Raw genomic sequence first — 20,641 nt, 5'->3', positions numbered from 1 at the left:
ATCCCAACCAGAAACATCATGCTCTGTGAGTAGTGGTATCATATACTTTGTCAATGTTTGCTGTATGACCTGTCAAAATCAGATTTTATGACCTCTCCCTCACCAGCCTTCCTTCACCACTCCCATCCCCTCTCAGCCGGTTTTTTTTTTTTTTTTTTTTTGACAAGTTGAAATAAACATACTGATCACTTTATTTATTTGTTTGTTTTTCAAACCAGAAACCTTATTTTATTAATGTTTTAAAATAATTTCTAGTTTAAAAAATGTGAAAGGATTCCATTTTTAGTGGTAACTATTACTCTAACAATTTTTTTTTTTTTTTTTTTTCCCTCCCCTCAAACAAGTTCTCTGCTGAAATAAAACTAAGTCCTTATGAACAAGCCAAAGGGTGTTTCATTAATGGCTTTCAGATGATATGCCACACAAACATTAACAAGCAATAATATCTATAGTTGGACCACACCCAGACTTCTGTTTATCAAAGTGATATGTTTATGAGCATGAACAAAACTTTACAAGGTTCTTTTCAGAAAGACATTCTTTGCCCATCTCAGTCAGACCACTCCACCCAGCATCTCTTATGCAATCTTTTAAAACAGAACATACTTACATACTCTTTCATGGGTATCTAATTTTTTTTTTTTTTTTTTTTTTTTAATGCTAAAACACAGCGGGTGTCTCCCAGAGCTCCGAACGTTATTGCATAATTTAATAAATTGACTGACTGATATTTATACACTTTAACATGGTGGTTTCTGAACTACAGGTTTCATTCCATGGTATTTGTAAAGCTTGTGTTGGTTTTTTTTTTTTTTTTTTTTTTTTTTTTAATCTTGTTTTAGCGAAACAGACGTCAAGAAATGAAATCTCTGGGGCAGTGTGCACAACTGACTCCCTAGGAAAATTTATTTTACTTAGTGTGTGTAACGGTATGTTATTTATTTATGTCATATGGTATATGATTTTGTAATATTTCTATTTGTGTACAGCAAGTATTAAACGGCTTGTAGCAAATTCCAGAGCCAGGATTCGGTAAACCAGCAGAATTTGATTAAACTAGCAGTCACACACAAAATGAAGAATTTGAAGCAAGTTTAAAAAAAAAAAAAAAACCCAAAGATATGTCTTTACATAGATCTTTAATGTATTTTATTAATTTAACAATGTGTTTTACACTATCATTAGTAATCTGGAAAAGGAGGATCTAAACTTTGTTGGAAGATGGACTGATCACGATTGTCAAGTGTGATGAAGCTGATTTCAGTGAACTTTGTTCCATACAGACGACACAAACCTCAGATCTCCAACACATTAGTAGTGTATTAGACACTTTGTCAAAAAAAATTGTCTTATCAATATAAGGTAGAGTGTGTGATTTTTGTCCTTCCCTCTTTCCCCCCCTGGACACCCGCACAACCCTCTGACCTTTCTCTAACACTTTGTGTTGCATTACATATAAAAACACTTAGGCTCATTTAAAAAAAAAAAAAAAAAAAAAAAAAAAAAACAGATGTCTTATCACATAGTTTACAACTATGGCCATCGCTGACAGCCTATGACCCATCTCTCCTAACCATTATCTAGCATCCTGTGACAGGATTAAAGTTCTAGAGTGGAAACTATTCCGCTTTTCAAACAAAGTGAATTTCATACCCCCTACTGATAAAACAGCATTACGATTAGTTTATTTATGAACAAACCTTTCTCCAAAGGTGTCTAATCTATGGTTTTCAGATATGCCGCACAAAAAACTTTAACAAACTATTTCTCTTTAGTTTAACCGTGCACAGAGATATATGAATAAGCAGCCTGTGAATTACCCATTTTTTTTTTTTTTTTAAAAAACACCTTCTGTTCCTACAAATAATTTAAGATTCTAACAACTTTACATACCAATAGGACTCCTGTTTAACAAATATGTAATTTATGAACCTGAACAAACATTTCTATTACTAACCCATGACACACACATGGCATGACTATTATTCTGAACCACAATTCTTACCAAGGTATTTGTAAAAACCATATACGACTAATAATAATATCATTACGTAGTTGTGAGTTTTTGGCCGTGTATGCATTCTGTTCACAGATGGGACTGAGGCGGGACTCTCTGCAACCACTGATGCTGGATGCTCTGCCGACACTTGGTAATATATTTATGGCTACCTAATACGGTTTTATTAATTTTTCACCATATGGTATGTGATTTGTAATATCTCTCATTGTGTACAGCAACCATCAGACAGCTTGTGGCTACCATTCCCAAACCAGGCCTCAATAAAACAGGATTTGACAAACCATCGGGGAGGAAGGCAACGTGAAAACGGAAACATCTGGCCCTTGTGGTAGATCCGTGTGTGGAAAAGTCACAAGGTATGTATTACATATGTTGTAAGGTTTTATTTAAAAAAATAAATAAAAAAAATATTGACAATCAGGTTTTGATAAAACCATCAGGAAAGACGAGAACGGATTTCGACCAAGCAAAAAAGCCAGAAGGTATGTATTTACACAGGTTTTAATTATTTATTAAAATTCATTATTTTAATAAAAATGTCTATTTTTAACAGTGTTTTGTTACAGGTTGAAAACCTGCTGATTTCAACTTTGTCATGGATTGGACAAACACCGATTACAAAGCGTGGGACGCAGTAGATTTCAACAAAGCAGACGTGTCCACACAGACTGATAAAGCGGATGAAACTGCAGATAAAGTGTACACATCGCAAGAGAAGATGATTAAGGTTGTTGATCACATATCAGATCTGAAGCGTGTTGATTGATTGGCAAAGGTATTGCTACATCTAAGTCATATTTCACGTATGTAAGGGGTGGTTTTAAACTTGTAGTTGTCATTTAAGCGTCGATGTATGGGTGGGGATGCGGTGCCAGACTTTAATAAAACACTACACGGTTTGTTAAACATCGAGACGTGGGGGAAAATTGACATGTTTAATAATGTTTTACAACAAATTCAAAATGGAGGTGGTGCTGAATCTGACCCAGCGTCCTTAGTTGTCTCTAAGTGGTGGTGTCATAGACGGTTACCAAGTCACACCTAGACCACGTTTCAATGGGGTGGTTCTACATCATGATATTAATTTCAGATCCGTGTCGAGCAGTGACATAACATCATACATTTCACACATCCATGATATTTTCAAAGATTGTCATTCTCACACACTGGCCGGTCAGAGCGGTGTTTTTGATGTCACATTGAGCGGTGATTCCCTTTTCAGACGTTAATGCGATCCTTCCACTCATAAATAACCATTCGTATGAAATTCTGATGGATGCTATCGGAAAAGTAATACGAAGCAATCAAAAAATGAGCGATGAGACACTACACCTGACTGTTTTGATCACTAGAGGTCGTGATTGGGTTGTGCAACGTAAATTGTGTGATCTGGCTCATGATCAGATAATAAGCAAGAACAGGATGAATCTATTCTGCACTGTTAATGTTGCAAACCATTTATGCTTTGCGATATGTCTGGCAAATTTTGTAAATCCGCAGAAACCATGAGCGTATTTAGAAAGATTGGCTGCTACATTTCAGATGCGGTGTGGTATACCTATTCACCATAAAGTCTGCTTTAATGTTCCAAAATTTGAGTTTATTGGACATCAGATCAGACACCGGGGTATTGCAGAAATTTCAAACTAGCACTGTACCGCATGCAAAAACAGCCTTCTTATACATACACGAAAATCATTACTACAGAATATTAATCAAAGCGTTCATGAGAGTGCCATACGTCTGTGAATTCTGCTACACTGGTTACACTTCGTTCCGAGACCATGGTTGCAAATATAGGTGTGATGTTTGTAACGACCCTGGCTGCCCTTCAAGGGCCACTGTTTCAAGATCTTGCTCGTCTTGAGGGAGGTTTTGCAAGTCTGATTTTTGTTTTGACAAACATAAACAGCCCCATCCTATGAAGAGCGATCCTATGTGGTGGCGTCAAATTGCGATCTTACAAAATTTTGTAAGAATTGTAACAGACGTTACCACGTTATTGTTAAAAACCCCAAACCACACAGGTGTCCGATGTCGTGTTTATAGTCATGAAGAACTGATTCTGTACTCTAAGCATGAATGTTTCATACAACCTATTAGATTGAAGGAGACAGGGTTTTTTTTTTTTTTTTTTTTTTTTTTTTTTTTTTTTTGAAACATTTCGAGAACTACAAACGTCATGCAAATTTTGTTGCCGCAATTACATTTACAGGGGTGGAGTTCACGGCCAAGGGTGAAGGTTGTATGCGTGAATTTGTGAATTGGCTCCGTCGACCAAGGTTCAAAGGGTTCACATTTTTAGCACACAACGCCGCAGGGTTTGACTATTTCTTACTTTTGGAATATTATTCCAAAAACGGGATCAGACTAGATGTGACACTGACTAGGTGCCGTCTGATATTCATGTTTGGCTCATGTTTTAAGTGATTTTATTGATAGCTACTCTCTTTCTACCTATGAGTTTGGCAAAAACATTTAAAAAATTAAATGTCACCACCACAGAAAAGGGTTATTTCCCGCATAGGTTTAACACACGCAAATAACCACTACATAGGCCCGTATCGGGGAAAAGTCTTTTTATGGATATGACAACATATCTTATGCTGGCAAGCGTGAATTTGATGACTGGTACAATGCCGTGGTGTTTTTGACTTTCAGAAGGAACTCAGTTTCTACGGCCAAAACAACGTCGTATTGTTAAGAGATGCGTGTCTGCAATAGCGTGATAAGTTTATTGAATGCACGGGTCTAGACCCTTTGTCAGACCACGTTGGCATCGTGTTGCATGGCTGTACACAAGACACCCTACCTACCATGCAACACACTTGTAGTACTTGCACAACAACGTGTACACAGGCCAAAAAGCGTTTTCAGACATCAGCCTCGAATGGCTGTAATGTCAAAACCAGGCATGTGGACATCCAACATGCTCTGACAGAGGGTGAGGTGGTTGTTGGAAAATACTGTCTTGATGGCTATTATGAAAAAAAAAAAATGATCGTAAACACTGATTAGAATTTAATGGGTGTATGCATCATGGACATGGTTGTAAATACATACCCACCCAATCTCATCCTTTGAAAATCACAAAACATTAGACTGTGAGAGAATTTGATTTCACCAGTCTCTACCCATTTTGTCAAGCATCAAAGGAATATCTGATCGGGCATCATTTTGAAAGACTTTGATAGTCTCAAATTACTATGGATTAATCAAAGCAATGGTGTATCCACCACGTGGTCTCTTACACCCTGTGATGCCGTACCGATGTGGCGGCAAACTGATGTTCCCACTTTGTCATCTTGAGAATCAAACATCACCATGTGCTCATACTGACCGTGAGAGATCTCTTTCAGGTTGTTGGGTTAGTATTGAATTGTTGAAAGCTATACAGATGGGTTATGTTTTAGCCAAGATTCATGAAGTGTGGCATTTTGAACTTAATCTGCAAACAACGTTTCTGACCTATGTGAACGTTTCTACAATACAAGCAGGAAGCCAGCGGGGGTTGAAGGCATTCTTTTCAGCATCCGATGTTGAAGATTATTTTCAAAAACAGGGTATCAGTCTGAATCCTCAAAAAAATCTGCTCAAACCCTGCAAGGAGAAGTATAAACAAGCTCCTTCTGAATTCTGGGGGAGGTTTTCAATGCGGGAAAACCTTCCACAGAGCTGTTGAAAGATCCTGATGAGTTTGTGCGTTACATTTTTGGGGGTGGTCGTGAAATCCCACATTTTGCGTTTGTCTCGGATGAAGTTGCATTGGTTCAGTGGCGTTATGCAGACGGTTATGCCGTTCAAATGCGCGACATTAATGTGTTTCTCGGAGCGTTTACAACTCGTGCATGCCTACAATTATATTATGTGATTGAGAAATTGGCGGATCGTCTGCTGGACAGCGACACAGTCCAATATTCGTCTCAAAAGATTGTGACTGGGAGCCACCCCTAGGTCCATATCTGGGTGATCTTACTGACGAGGTAGGCCCCGGGGATTTACATTACAGAATTTTGTTCAGGCGGTCCGAAAACATAGTTACATCACTTCTAACGGTAAGACCTCTATGAAGGCCAAGGGAATCGCTCTCTCTGACAATTCAAAAGTTGTGAATCTACGCTCTCTGGTTTATTTTGGTTAACAGCTATGTAACAGACAGGTCGCGACATATTTTAAGACACAATTACCAGGAATGACGCCTCACATTACATAACAAATCAGATGTCAAAAGGTTCAAAGTTATGTACACCAAGTCCTGCTCGCAGACTTTAGGACGCTCCCCTATGGGTATTGATACAAGATGACTTTGAGAGATGTCACAGGCAACTAATGTAAACTTTTTTTTTATTTATTTATTTTTGTATCTGTGTGATTTTTTTCAACATGTCTGTAACATTGTTTTTATTATTTGTGTGGTATTTTTCAATGTTTTTTCCCTACAATAAAATGTTTCAATCTGAGGTCGAATCCTGAGACTCATCCATTCACGTGTATAGTAAGCGGACAGTCAAACTCTTGGGGCTTTTTTTTTTTTTTTTTTTTGGTCTGTGTGAACATTTTTTTTAATAGCCGACGCCGACCATTTCATTTCTACGACTATTGAAAACATAGTATACATTTACTCTTATAACTAGTTAAGTCAGAAGTATCAAATTTATAGAAGGGATCCCGGACACATTAGCTGATCAACTCTTGCCACCGACCAAAGCATTGCTATTATTGACTTGGCCAGTTTTTTTTTACTATAATGGATGTTGCGAGTGGTAATAAGCAGGTTGGAAGTGTTTACACTATGTGCATCATAGCGCTGAGATTTCTCTCTACATCACTGGTTCTCAACCTGCAGCCCACGGGCCACATGTGGCCTGTCACAAATGCAAATGCGGCCCGCGATGCTGACAAAGTAAATACAAATAAATTTATAATAATAAATGGTATTACAATTCATTTTTAAAACTATATTTGTCATGTGGTGATTTCATATGTGCCGAACTGATGCAACTATGAATTGATGGATGTTCAGGCAAGAGGACACAGCCAAACTGTGCAGCAGTCATCCTCAGTTGCAGAAATGTGGCCAAACATCTCTGGACAGATTATTAAGTTCAAAAGTGCCTTCCATATTTAAATCCATATTTGCGAACGCACATTTCCTGCAATCAAGTCACGTTTCCGTGCGCGTCTTACAGACTACAACTTAGGCACAACTTCATTGTGCTGTTACTCCTTTTGAGCCGAATTTCACCAAATTGGTCGGCTCCCGACAACATCAGGTTTCCCATTTAATGGTAAGTATTCTTATCATTAGAGAGGATAATTCTACATCTAAATGTAATAATTTTAGATGCATAATATCTAGTTATTGAGCATTGATGACATATGTAAAGAATATGCGGCCCGTAAGACTTGGACAGTGTGGCCCAAAAAAGGTTGAGAACCACTGATCTACATGGTTCAGAATTTTTTATTTATTTATTTATTTTTTCCAGGGGAAATCCAGCAGGACAATCAGTTTAAACACCAATTACCTAATACTTTTCAAAAACCCTAGCGACAATAATCAAATAGGTGTGTTAGCAAGACCGATGTATCCTGGTAATACCAAATTTTTCCTTGAATGTTCTAAAAACGCGACTGAAACTTTTTGGTTACCTCATGATTGATTTTATAAATCAAGAACACCTGACACGCTTAGTCTCAGAACCAATCTACTTTCAGAGTATCCGGTGGTCTATGTTCAGGAAAAAAAAAAAAAAGTTTAGATGTTGACATGTCTAATCGTCTTTATAGAAACCTGCCGCTTCTAAAACTCTTACTTAAGACTAAACCGATGCAGAGATGTCTCATTTTACAAGAATCTTTGAGTTCATTCTAACCTCATGCGAAGTGGCTTCGAACGTGCTCAGTGGTACAATACCATTGACAGTCACAATATAAAAAGTTGGAAAAAAAGCTATACAATTCATAGATTTAAAAAAAAAAAAAAAAAAAAAAATGGGTGTATTAAAGAAATATGTGATCAATCAAGAGGGCAGGTTCCTTTTACCTCTTAAGCGTCACAGTCCCCTTTTTATAAGCATCCTAATCGTATCAAGACGGGGGGATAATGGAACACGCTGAAAAGCTGTATTTGGTACCCCAGCGACAGCTGGACTGGTTTAAAAAAAACGATGGCGCACCCATGCCTCTGAGACAGCATGCGGAAAGCTATTTGATGCATCAATAAATGTTTTGGATGGGACTGATTTGGGGGATTTACGAAAAAGTTAAACTATACACGTCGCTGTTGCAGAGGTGTATATATTGCTGGTTAAGCAGGGTGATCATGAGACTAAATCGATAACGCTTAACCTACCACAGGTATCTGAAAATGAACAGACAACACCCACACAAGCAGCGACCGTTGATGACACTGCAACGGTTAGGTGTTTTACAAAATGTACCACAGAGAAGTAAAAGGAATGTCCGGTATATTAGAAAAAATGATAATCACAGGGGGTTGCTGCATGAGGTAGAGAGGGCAAAATTTTCAATGCTACGGTCATTCCTGGATCCCACATTTTTAATTTGGTTACGAACGTTACCACCCCTCAAACTATGAATCCTCATAGGATACCCAAGGGCTGGCGCGAATTTCTGAGTGCTATAGCCACGTGAACATACCTCTTTCTACGGTTCCAGGACGTGTTAAAGATGAGGTCAATTCATTTAAAAACATTAACAAGATTTTTACTACCCATGATGCTGATTCAGAACCACCCATGTTTTCATCGCCGTGTTTAGATATAAGCGCATGGTTACATTTATAAAAAAAAAAAAAAATGTATACAGTCTTGTTTTAAATGTGTTTGAACATGTAATGAATAAACAAACTCAACGATATATGTAATTTGGTTTTCGACTCATTTATTTAGAATAAGAATTTTTCACAAACACCTCATCATATTGTATACATTGGGAGTTTTTAAACATTTCACAATTATAGGCATGTGGGTGTAGGTTTCACAAATAACGAGACCTTATCATTTTTAGTCAAGTCATTGGAATATTTAGATAAAGCATCTTCATAGCTCAACCCCTTTGACATGTGGTAAAGAAAGAATACACAGTGTTCACCGCATGTAACCGCTGATAAATCCTGAACCTGTTTATTTGAAAATTGTACATTGTAACATGTAGTTTTTAGAAATTTTAAAAATGGGTGACAACATCTTGCTGTCTGGTTTGTTTCCAAAACTGTCAAACAAAAAAACACTGTCTTCAGTTATGTACACAGCTAACCAGTGTTCACCCGGTTGGTCCGACTGTGTGTTAATTATCACAGATGCTGGTAATGTTAACACATGCCTTTTGGGTACTTGGTCGGACACAGGACTCCTAAAAAAAAAAAAAAAAAAAAAAAAAAAACACGTATTTGTGGAGATTGTCCATAATATTTAATAGTTGAATGGTGTTCATTAATTCAGTAGTGGTCCACAAGAATCTGTCTGCGATTGGACCCTTCGATTTATGCTATCATAATCAAAGCGTATAGCGTAGACTATTAAATTAAGTGTTTCGAAGTGGTTGTCTAAAACGCATTTCCAACACTATGTTCCCTGATTTAACTAACTTCTTGTGTTTGCTGCATTCCTCATCTAGCGTGAGGTTAAAAGCATAGAGTGTGTATCCATTCAAGAAATCCTCTGTCTATAGACAATGCCCGTTTTTTTTTAGATGTCTGCCAGTTGATAACGCCAACTGATAAAACTCTAGCAGAACCTTCTATGTACTGCGGTTGAAACGGCTTGGCCGGGAATTGCTGTCCGTCCACATACTGCTAGGAATTCTAAATCATAATGTTTGAATGCAAAAGGGTTTTTAGCATAAGATCCTGAAAATGAGTCATTATCAACCATCCCAATCACAATGGCTTTTGGTAGTGTCCCCAAAAACAGGTTTTCCTGATTAGCAACACGTGTTCCGGTGGGCACAGAGAAATTTAAGTATACCCTGTCCATAGGATATGTAGCTGTTGCTGTGAGTAAGGCCTGAGCATGACCCAACCTGACAGCTGGTGACACCGAAACCTTAACAAACATGGACGCTGCTAGTCTGTTTATTTTATACGGCAAATTGTCACTGCACATTAAGCAAAATTCGTCTTTAGTGTTAATCAAATTTTATGTCAACGCCATTCAACATCAGTCTTTCTTGAAAAAAGATGTTATGTATAGGAGATAATAATTCAACAATGTAACTAGCATTAGTGAAATGCGGCCCTCTTGTTCAATCCCCAGTTTGCTCCAGTCAGATCTGCAGCATCCATATGACCCGCAGTATCCTTGTAAAATAGGCCTGCAGAGAAAAGCATTTCCAGAGTGGGGCGATCATAATTTATCAGACACTCTATGATACTTCTCTATGGGTATGTATTTGAACTCTGTGAGATCAACCGATCCCCCAGCGATAAGTCTACCTGCGAAACTGGACTGTGAACAAATCCAGCTCTGACTTGACTCATTCATCGGACATCCCATGTATTAACGGCATGACTAAAAGATGGTTTTTACATTTCTTTTAGTCCGATACTCGTGCAAGCGTTGTTTCTTTTCGACACTGTGTCAGGATTGACTGCAGCTGGGCTCATCACTGGTGGCCCCTTCAGAAGGGACGACATTTTCGGGAACATTACTGCTCTGTTGAGTAATTGTGTATTTTCACTTCAGGCAATCGCCACACGCCTGCAGGCAAGTTCACGTTCTTTATTGAAGTTAAATTGTTTTCGGCCACCGCGGCATTCTTTGTGTTTGAGATGGGGCTTTGCTATAGCGAAACCTTTTTTCCAATAGTGGTAGCGCCATTGGAAATAGACCTCTAAAAAAATGCCACCAAGCCCAGCGGCATACATAGGTGCGCCGTAAAAAAATGGGAATCCCACCGCCCGCTTGGTTTTGATAATACGCCACATAACGATGCGGGTCTATCGTGTACGGATTAAACGCCTTCATAGTTTCTCAAATTCTTTGAGATCATTTTGGGGGTCTGAAGTTAAGTTTTGTAACCACCTTGCAGTACTTAAATGGTATGGCACGATTCTGGTCCGATTTCACTTCTACAGCTATATCGCTGATGTGTGATTTCAAAACATGTACGTAGTGTGCTCTGTCATACTTGACTGTGACAAACTCTTTGTTTTTCCTGGTTATATGTACACATCTTAGAAGGGGTGCAAAATAGTCACCCACCGCCTGATATTCTATAAAGTCTGTATAGACAAAAAGACTATATTCGCCACCGTACAGGTTGGCTAGGAATGATGCATATGATCGACCCAACGGATTCACGGTAATGCTTGAGTCAAAATATTTGCTGTTCTTGAAACCTAAAATAATCCTAAATTTGCCTCATGATGACAGGTTTGACCGAATCGGCATAAACATTATTAATATCATAACCAACTGTAACACCATGTGCCATTGTGTGGCTGTTGATCTCTTTGACTATCCATGATGATCGACCCAACTGACTATATCCAAGTGTCTTACAAAACACACCTGATTTGATTCTCTTGGGTTTTTGAAAAATATTAGGTGCAGAACTGATTGTTCTGCATCAAAGCATTAGGATGAGGCCTGTAGAGGTGTGCTATGAAAATGAAGAGCTAGTGTTTAAATCATTGTACGGCGTGAACAATGCAAAGCATAAAAATGTTACGTTCAAATACAAAACAGGCGACATTGTAAGAATTTCTAAAGCACGAGGTGCATTCACAAAAGGATATGAACAAGATTACACAGATTAATTCTTTATCAGCATGTATCCCGCGTAATCCACCGGTCTACAAATTGATAGATTATGACTTATATAATAGAAGAATTGCAAAAGATCAAACTAATCAGTAATAAACCGTTTAAAGTTGAGAATTTTGGAAAGGAAGAACATGGGGAAAAAGACGTATGGTCTTTGTGAAGTAGTTGGGGTGGCCAGCAAAATTTATGTATAAGATAACCCTGCCGAGTAATGACTCACAGAGCGTATACCACGATAATGCCATTTCCAAGTATAGGACCAAACTTGCGAGGCCTATCATATTAAAGGGTGATTGGGAAGTGGCGCTGATTGAATTCCAGTACCCGAGAACCTGGGTGACTTTTGCAGAACTGGGGCATTATAATACGTGTGGGTTATTACACAAGTATCATGGATATAGTCAAAGAGATCAACAGCCACACAATGGCACATGGTGTTACAGTTGGTTATGATATTAATAAGGTTTATGCCGATTCGGTCAAACCTGTCATCATGAGGCAAATTTAGGATTATTTTAGGTTTCAAGAACAGCGAATATTTTGACTCAAGCATTACCGTGGATCCGTTGGGTCGATCATATGCATCATTCCTGGCCAACCTGTACGGTGGCGAATATAGTCCTTTTTTTTTTTTTTTTTTTTTCTCATAACCATCTCACCCATTTGTACATTTATAGGCATGTGGATGTAGTTTTTATTTTTCACAAATACAGAGACCATTTTGTCAAGTCATCAGAATATTTATTTTTGAACTGTGTTTGTGGTCTCCGTAGTGGTCCACAAGAATCTGTCTGCAATTGGACTCTTCGATTATGCTATCAAATTAAGTGTTTCGAAGTGGTTGTCTAAAACCCATTTCCAACCTGATGTTCCCCGACCTAATTATCCATTCAATAGATCTTCTCTGTCAAAGCCTTTTTTTTAGATGTCTACTGGTTGATAATGGCAACTGGTAAAACTCTCTTATAACAGAACCTTTTATGTACTGCGGTTGACACGGCTTGGCTGGGAATTGTCAGTCCACATATACCGCTAGGAATTTGAATTTAAATGGGTTCTTATTATAGGCATCGTTGTCCGCCATGCCAATCACAATAGCCTTTAGTAATGTACCAAAAAACAGGTTTTCCTGATTAGCGCCACGGGTCCCGGTGGGCACTGAGAAATTTTTAGGTACACTGTCGATAGGATATTTAGCAGTCCCCATGAGTAAGGTCTGAGTGACCCAACCTGACAGCCTGTGACACCGAAACCTTTTTAACAAATAAGGATGCAGCTAGTATGTTGGTTTTATAGGCCAGATCGCTGCGCATTAGACACAACTCGTCCTTAGCTCTCGTTAATCGAATTTTAATATCAACGCCATTCAACATCAGCTTTTCTTGAAAAAATACATCGCTGTGTATAGGCATTAACAACTCTACAACAGCCCTGCACCTCTATTTCCCTGTGTGCTGTTTCTCCCCTTGCACACGCTTCATTAAATCCCCATAACACACATCCCGAACCCCAACAGAACACATCTACCATAACATGTTTAACTATTTATAGTCCCTGCACATGCCCGTCCCGTCAGCGCGTATCTCACACTCAAGGTTTTCTGGTCCCAACTCATGGCCAGCCTCCACCGCCACAATATTGTAGCTACAAGACAACTAATCAACCCGACTGTAGCTCCACCTATGTTTGTACCATCCACTTTAGTGCTATTGAGCCTGGTGTATAAAAGCGTATTCTTTAAATCAACATAGGTTTTTTTTGTTTTAGCAGGAAATTGAGAAGACTGTCAGTCAGCAAGTTTCTCAGTAATCTCATCTAAATATGTAGGGGTCTTCCAACTCGTAGGCGAATGCCCCATGGCTCCGTAGATTTTCTGAGGATGTACATGGACGCTGCATGATCCTAGAACCTTTGTGATGAGGTGATGTGTCCCTGGCTGGAAAAGTCTGTTTTATTTTGTCCAATTTGGCCATGTAGAAATACGCCTTCGGTTCATAGAGACATGGATGCTGGGTCTCACTAAGATGGTCCACCATGCAAACGCAACAGGTCTCCCTTAGCAATGTTTTGGAGGATTCTACACACACAAGCCTTTATGAGTTTTTTTAAAAGTCTTTAGTGCCGAACCATCCAATTCGTCACCACCCCACGGATTTAAGGCCTCGCACGATTGTGCCGCAGCCGCTGAGGGCTTCTCATCAGGGGCCTGCAATGGCAGGGTGCCCACTGACGATGGTCCAGGTAAGAAAGTCTGCGAAAGGAGAATTTGACAATTGACTATTCGCAGTCTTCATTAGCACCGGTTGCTCCATTGAGTGTTTACAGCCATGGCTCAACAGGATCTGTGATCAGTCATCGTCTTGTGTTGGGTTCTGAGGGCTGTTCTGCTTTTAAATGGTTAGCCCGAGGGGGCAGTGATTCACCTCCGCATGAAAAAGCCGCACCCTGATTTCATTGCAGCCGGCCAAAATTTCACTCAATTTAAACAATCTGTCAATCTTCGTGAACACATTGTGAAGTATGGACACATCTTTCCACGGGTACATCACTTTCATGTCCTGTGGTGAGCTATACACATGGCGTTCAAAGTCAGGCACCACACGACTAACATTCTTACGGTTACACATGTAAATGTAAGACTCAAAATTCCTCTTTTGACATCCACCAAACATATAGTAAAGGTCTTGAGCCGTAGCACCAGCCCACGATATGTAGAACGGCTCCATAGTTACGTTTTCAATCTACACATTTGCTCATCTGGATTAAACTCTTGGTCCATGTCCACAGAGTACAATTTCACTCTTGTCAAAAAGTGTTTGTGTATGGCAGAATTTAATATGTATTTGTATTTCTTTGTTTACAGTTTTACAAACACAAATCAGGTCAGTATCTCACAATTACAAAATCTCAATACATAAAGGTGTCATTTAAATACTTAAACAGACTTCGCCAGGATGTGCGCGTCAACATTCATATAATAAGTTCCGCTATTTCAAATATAACTAAACTATAACAAATGCAACAGCAGAATCTTGCTATTTGTGTCTAATACTTATTCAGACATTAAAAATAGGGACAGACTCTCTTCTTTGCATTCAAATAAAAAAAAAAAACATAGCTGCTTTGTAGACTTTGTAACAAGGATTGCAAAGATTGCCATGAGAGAGAACACATGGACAGAAAATAGATCTAGATACCCACTTCCTGTCTGCAGTTAAAGTTGTGTAAAGTTTTCTTATCCTCTTTAGAGAGAATATTTAACATGACCACAAGATGGCAGCAATACACCACTATAGGATAGCAACCATTCATATTTTTCACATTTCCCAGGGTTCTGAAGAAAATTCACCAAGGATTGGGGCCTTATCCTTTTTGACGCAAATGGAGCATCACAAACAACTAACAACTTCGTAATGGGCGTAGGTGTAATTTGTCTCTTCATAACTGCAGCAAGCGGAGTGGACACTAACAGAATGTGTTGTACTCAGAGACAACCTTCACCTCTTTTATTACCCTATGTCAGTGTCACACACATTTCCACAGCCTGGGAAGGGATGTGTGAGTGGGGATGGGAGTGCTAGTGAGGGAGAGAGGGGAGGGCAAAAGGTCATAAATCAATCAAAACATTTTTAAATGTTTTTGACAGGTCATCAAACATTTTGACATCAAGTATATGATCCCACTACTTCTGTGGGAGCTTTTCTGCCAAAGGGACAGGATGACTGTACTGTAAGAAAAGGATGGGTGGGACCGTGCATCGTGAGATTGGTCATGGCTGGTCTTCCAGCATGACAATGACCCGAAGCACACAGCAAGGCCAACAAAGGAGTGGCTCTGTAAAAGGCATTTCAAGGTCCTGAATAGCCTAGCCAGTCTCCAGACTTGAACCCACAAGAAAATCTACGGAGGGAGTTGAATTTCTATGTTGTCCAGTGACAGCCCCGAAACCTGGAAGATATGGAGAAGATCTGTATGGAGGAGTGGGATGAAACTTGGAGAGAACTAACGTCCAAAAGTGGGCAGTGGTGCCCTAGCGGATAAGGAAGCAGACCCGTAATCGGAAGGTTGCCGGTTCGAATCCTAAGCCGGCGAGGTGCCACTGAGCAAAGAACTGTTCCCACACACTGCTCCCCGGGCGTCATGGCTGCCCACTGCTCATCAAGGGTGATGGTTAAAAGTAGAGGACACAAACAGGGGGCACAGGCAGTGCAATATTAACATTTAACTAAAACATGTAGACAGACAGATACATTTGTGAAATGAGTAATAAATGTGCAAAGTAAAATAGTGCAAATCCTGCTACGTGAAATGGAATGGTGCATTAACAGATAATATTACAGACAGATAATATTACTCAATATAACAGAGGTAGTGTGTGTGTGTGTGTGTGTGTGTGTGTGTGTGTGTGTGTGTGTGTGTGTGTGTGATTTCTGCTGGACCGTTTATTCAACAACATACAGTCTCAATGGGCTTTGACTAGCCCTACACTTGACACCCCCCACACTTGACCCTTCTGCACACAAGGAGAAACCTCACATAAAAAAACTGTAGGAGAGAGAAAAGAAGGAAGAAACGTTGAGAAGGAGTGATACAGAGAGGGACTCCCTCCCAGGGTAGAGTGAGTCTGCAAATGGTGTCAGTGCAGGGTTTGTGATTTGTCCAAAAAGGAAAGTCCTACAGTTTTAGGGTTGGAGAAGTCCAGAGTGTAGTCCAGTGTCATGGTGTACATTTACATGTCCATTATGATGTTACTGGTCCATTTGAAGATCCCTGAAGCTTTAGTGTTTATGGTGGTGGTGGCTGTGTTGACCCTCTGGTTTGTTTCATGTCAGGAACCAGGATTTATTTGCTGGTCTCTTCACTGGGGTCTGCCAGTAGTCTGGGCGCTTGATTCTGTGTCTCGGAGAAAACAAACAGAAGCAGTGGCAGACTGTGGCATTGTACGACTGACCGTAAAATATGTGGTTATAGTGGTATATTGGTGCTACAGTGGCCCTGTACCCTAAATAGGACAGCCTAACTAGGGTGAATTTAACACTGTCTGTGTAACACGGTGACTGTGTGAAAGTTTATAATTGACATTGTGTCAAAGGGCAGTGAAATGAGTGTCAGAAGGCCTGAGAAAACAGATTCTTTTTAAACAGTTTTCTGTTTAAATCTAAACACTGAGACTGTCTGAGTCCCGGATACTGACTGGCAAGCCGTTCCACAACTGCGAGGCTTTATATGAGAAGGATCTGCTCCCAGCTGTGACCTCCTGTACTTTTGTTACCAATAATCGCACATGTTGATTGAAGTGGGCGTGGCATTCACTCAGGTACTGTGGGGCGAGACCATTTAGGGCTTTATGGGGGTTTATTCCTCAATTGGCTGCAGTTGCTCATGCCACATTGTCCATCTCTTCCTGCACTGATATGGTTTGCATGGTGAAATGTCTGTGCCTGGCAGATGCCCATCCTGAGGCCAGCATCATCTGGCAGATCAGCGGCCATCAGACCTACCCAGAATCCTTCACTGTGGCCAGCACGCACAGGGCCCATCATTCTTACAGAGGAAGTGAATGTGTCCTGCACTGCAGGGAATAGTGTTGGCACTGCCGCCCTGGTTATGCCAGTTTTGCAAGGCCAGTCTGCCCAAATGTGGATTCAGACAAGTACATGTTCACTGACATCACATGTAAGGCCACAAAATACAGCTGTCATAATCTCCCTCCTTTTGATCTCCCTCTTTACTAGCCTGGATTATAGTGTCAGTGTGTGGAGTCACTATTTTGGGCTTCGTGACATGGCTGTCAAGGGAAATGAATAAAGCAACATGTGTTTTGGTGTACACTCAGAGGTAAACTGGACACCAATATGGACAATGACTCAAATAACACCTACCTAAACTGTAATATGGTGCCTCAGATCCGATCTACAAGATTCAGTCACGAGGACTGTTGGCTATTTAAATCAGGGCTGACTATCCCTGTATTGATATATGTCGATGTATTGATTGATATCGCCCCCTGAAGAACTTCATTATTGCTTAATATTGTGTGGTAGAACCGCCAAGCATCAATGCCCCATGTAAATGTAAGCATTAGGGAAGAAATGGCGCAGGAACAGGTAGGTTCTGACTGGTGTGCAAATTGAGTAAAAAAATTAATAATCAACCTGAATGTTTTAACCACCATGAATATTCAGCCAAATATTTGATTATGGTGTACATACATTTTGTTGTATTGTTTTTATCTGAGAAGTTTGTGTTGAGGATGACAGATGATGAAAAGGTTTATAGTTTTAATAAATGCTTAAAGTGTAGCTTCCTGAGGCTTATGGTGTTATGAATGGGTGTGTTTTTTCACCTCTCTGTTGCTGTAGGAAGAAGATATCTACCAGAAATCTGAAATTATGTATTGTTGCTTTTCAGTATTTACCATTTTTCTGAAGCAAATGCAAATGTTAGTCTTCTCGTATGTTCACTTTTTACTTTTTGACAGTTTTTACACTTTATTTGTGATATGCACTGAAATGTGAAAACATCCATTAATCCACAACTCGCTGTTTATAAATTGTCTGCTCACTAAAGAGCTTACCATTATAAACCATAAAGTAATAAAAATGTGCCACAGATTCTGCTGTACATGAATCATGGGACGTGTAACACAGATAGAGGAAGCTACATGAGTCATCATCACATACATCAGTTAGGTCACACTCCAGACACTCCCTTCATACAGACCTTTAATATTCATGGGTTTGTCCAAAACTGGAACCTTGGTTCCATCTTGCCAATGGCACTACCTGCAGCCCATTGGGTGTGACACGGCTGAGGATTTGACCTCAAGGCCTCAATTTTTACCATTGGTTTGTGCCAATACCAGTTGTCCTCCCCACTGAACCTCGGCAAGTTGCATGGACTTCATGCAACATGCTTCAATTAGCATTCACATCCCATCCAGAACTATAATGATTGATTAGAACAGATCACTGTTTTTCAGTGGAGATAACATGGGTAAATCTTTCAATTCAGATTTAATGGACTAATGGAATTAGTATTAGTATTTTATTCATTTATAACACACAACAAAGTGTTACTGCTGGACGTCCTACAGGATTTTTTTTGATTGACACCTTGGTCACACAGTGACCTTCCCCCGGACCAAACTTCTCCAGCTAAGAAAGCAATCATAGAAGACCAGATACCGAAAATGCTTGATGAGAGAAATAATTGAGGCAGCTTCAGGACTGTGCGCTGCCCGGGTTATCGTTGTGAAGAAGCAGATTCTGTGTAGATCATCATGGACTGAACCAGCTCACTGCAAGAGACTATAACCCCTCCCCTGGATTAAGGTGTTCATAGACGTTTTAGGAAGAGGCTAATTTCTCACATGCAGTTACTGGAAAGTGGCAATGGCCAAGGAATCGAAGACAGTGTTCGCCTCTTGTGCATCATTTCAGTTCCGGCTGTTTGGATTGTGCAGTGCCCTGTTCTTTTGGCCCTCACATATAAATGCTGTGCCATTTACTTTGATATCACCTCTCCTACCTTTTGAGCTGCATTTGATGGATGTCTGCGAGGTTCTGGCCTAACCACGGTCCACCAATTTGACATTGAAACTGAAAAAATGGCAATTTTGCTTGGAAGAGCTTAGCTTCCAAGGTTACTGCATAATTCTAGGAGGCATTTCCCCAGATGAAGACAAGGTGAGGGCTGCGATGGAATTCCAAACCCTGGCAAATGTGAAGCATGTGCAGCAATTCCTGGGTCTCTCCAGCTATTACTGGCAGTTCATTAGGATAAACCCCATGTCTTACATTGTCCTATGTAAGATGCAGTTGGCTATTCATTACAGCATATTCTGACATCCTAAATGATTATTATTGTGGTTAATTTAGTCAGGTTCCTCTTCAGGCCATGTGGAGGCCAGGGCTGTGCAGGAAGAAGATATGAGCGAAGTTTAAGAAGATTAGAGCTAAAATGATTTCCTAAGATTATTAGCAGGGTCCCTGCAGACACTGGTTGTATCCTTTTTCCACAGTTGTATGGTTCTATGTTCAATGACACAAGCCAGAAGGGGGCGACAAAGCATGACAAATATATCGACCAGATGTTGTTTTTCAAAGAATTTAGCATTCTTAAGTGATAAACATGTACATTGTTTCCTTTTATTAACACTTATAAGTGAACTTAAACCACCAGAGGTCTCCAGAAAGAAAAAAAACACATCAAATGTATTTCATGCTCATACTAGAGAGGTATAAACTTCTGAGTTGTCATTTACAGTTGTCACTTCCGGTCTCAGACTCTATATAAAGACTTACAACTACTGGTTGTATGTCACTCTGAATTAGGTCCTCTGATAAATGCTGTAAATGTAAAGAGTCGGTGACGTCTTCTGTGGAATAGATAGGAAGTGTCACACCACGAAATTTCTACTAACCTAACAAGGTTCAACTGCTATTACCCGTTGGAAATTCTTTGAAAACCTTTGTTTCCAGTTGTTTGACAATTAGCTTCAGGGATACAACCCGGCCCAAACCAGCCGAACGTCAAACTCCGGATTTATCTGAGCGTAAGCATTCGGTAAGAGATTTTTTTTGAGAAATTTGATTTCAGACAGGTTTGAGGCAATTCGCATTGTTTTGGCTCTTTCTTATTACCATCCTCCACACGGAAATGTTAACCTAGGTTGAACAGTTTGCCTGGGCAGTTTTGGAAACAGAAGACACGTCACAGGATTTTATCGAGCCACAAAAACCTAGTCACGATAAAGAACAGCACAGTGAAGACGTAGTTATTCATTGTGTGAAGAAAAAAGTGACCGAAAGTTTTTTTGTAAACAGCC

General features: G+C 39.8%; 1 long non-coding RNA gene across 1 annotated transcript; it reads left to right on the top strand.

Annotated features, from left to right (window-relative positions):
• The first annotated feature begins 2,104 nt into the window (after positions 1-2,104).
• LOC114791175 (uncharacterized) lies at positions 2,105-3,191 on the top strand. Its single transcript, XR_003749930.1, has 4 exons — positions 2,105-2,150; positions 2,236-2,376; positions 2,461-2,502; positions 2,587-3,191. It is a non-coding gene; the product is annotated as an uncharacterized LOC114791175 (long non-coding RNA).
• Positions 3,192-20,641: the final 17,450 nt, after the last annotated feature.

This window comes from Denticeps clupeoides, chromosome 5 (assembly GCF_900700375.1).
Source record: "Denticeps clupeoides chromosome 5, fDenClu1.1, whole genome shotgun sequence".
NCBI classification, from domain to species: domain Eukaryota; kingdom Metazoa; phylum Chordata; class Actinopteri; order Clupeiformes; family Denticipitidae; genus Denticeps; species Denticeps clupeoides.
Note: the sequence above shows the minus strand (reverse complement) of the source record. Positions and strands in the feature narration are given on the sequence as shown.